Genomic DNA, 1,985 nt, shown 5'->3' with positions numbered 1-1,985 from the left:
TGAGCTCCTAGCACTGACATTAAACTCTGAGATCATGGTCTGTCCTGAAGCCAGAAGTAGTTCCAGCAAATACAACCCAATAGTGATATCACAGAGTGGAGTCTTTATGGGTGAGAACACACATTTTAAATCAGTTCCCAGAGATTTCTGGCTTTAAGAACTACAGATCATGGGACTTGGACACGTGTACAGCTCCAGGTAGATTCTTGCTGTAATGTCAACCTTGTCCATTCCCCCAGCCCCTCCTGAGCTTGCTGTGTCTTCACAGTGTGTGTGACAGTGCTGGGGGAATACACAGTCCATGGCCCCCACACTTCTCTCTCTGCTGATGATGCAGAGGCAGCATCCGCATGACAAGTAGCATAGCTGTCCATGGGCTCCAGACAGTGACCAGCGGCAAGATCACTGGCAGCCCCAGGAGGAATGAGGGAAGCAACTGCAGCGGGGATCAGGCTCAGTGTAGGTGTGACATGATGCTCCTTCCCCCGGGTACTTTCAAGGGAGCTGAGATCTGGTTCCACACCACGTATGGACAAGTCTCTCCAGTAGACCCCGCTGCTTACATAATTAAGTCCAAATTCTTCAGCCTCAGACTCATAAGCTATGTGCCAGACCCCCTACCTCATCACCTCCTTCTGTCCCCTGCCCCCTCAACCACTCTCTGTTCTCCAAGCTCATCACTTCTGGTCCAGTCTCCATTCACTGCTCTTGTGAGGATGGCCTTTCTCTTTCTCTGGATGGTTAGTTCCTTTAACCTATCTTCCCCTCTGAGCAGCTTTCCCAGAACCACTCAGGCCACCAAAGTTACTCACATCTTCCCGGGTCTCCTGTTGCACCTTCTTATCCTGCATTCTGGAACCACCTGTATTGAATTGTAATGATTTATTTTCATGTATGCCTCCTTAACTAGAGAAGGAAATGGCAACCCACTCCAGTATTCTTGCCTGTAGAATCTCATGGACAGAGGAGCCTGGCTGGCTATGGTACATGGGGTCACAGAAGAGTCGGACACGACTGAACTGGCTTAGCACGCACGTCTCCTCAACTAGCATGCAGGTCTCCTGAGGGCAGGAAGTGAGTCTTTCTCCTCTTTGTGTCTCTGATGTCCGCCATGCCTGTCATGTGTAGGTGCCCAGGGTATTCTGATGATTAAATGCTTGAATACAGGGAGACATTTTTGAGATGTTAATTGATGTACATTGGCCTTTGGTTGTTGCATGGCTCTGTGTTAAGTCTGGCTGGTTCAGAAGGTGGAGTTCCTTCTACAGTTAACACAAGAGAAGTTCCAACCACACACTACGAGGAGATGGAAGGCCCATCCCATTCACTCCAAGAGAGAGGGAAGGAGAAAAAAAGATGGAGGGCGGGGAAACACACACACTTAGGCCAAGATGTTCTGGCCTCTGCTCAAATGAGATGCCAAAGAAGCGGCTGCTGCTAGTTGAGAGGAAAGCGAAAGCAGAGGGATCTTGTGCCCCACTCCTGGGTTAGAATTCTGGAAGGAGACACACAGGGTTCAGCTCAGTTCAGTTCAGTTCAGTCACTGAGTCGTGTCCAACTCTTTGCGACCCCATGAATCGCACCACGCCAGGCCTCCCTGTCCATCATAAACTCCCGGTGTTCACCCAGACTCAAGTCCATCGAGTCAGTGATGCCATCCAGCCATCTCATCCTCTGTCGTCCCCTTCTCCTCCTGCCCTCAATCCCTCCCAGCATCAGAGTCTTTTCCAGTGAGTCAGCACTTCGCATGAGGTGGCCAAAGTACTGGAGTTTCAGCTTCAGCATCATTCCCTCCAAAGAAATCCCAGGGCTGATCTCCTTCAGAATGGACTGGTTGGATCTCCTTGCAGTCCAAGGGACTCTCAAGAGTCTTCTCCAACACCACAGTTCAAAAGCATCAATTCTTCAGCACTCAGCCTTCTTCACAGTCCAACTCTCACATCCATACATGACCACAGGAAAAACCATAGCCTTGACTAGACGAA

The sequence above is a fragment of the Bison bison genome, unplaced genomic scaffold (genome assembly GCF_000754665.1).
Source record: "Bison bison bison isolate TAMUID 2011002044 unplaced genomic scaffold, Bison_UMD1.0 scf7180017864473, whole genome shotgun sequence".
NCBI classification, from domain to species: Eukaryota; Metazoa; Chordata; class Mammalia; order Artiodactyla; family Bovidae; genus Bison; species Bison bison.
This window is presented reverse-complemented; position numbering follows the sequence as displayed.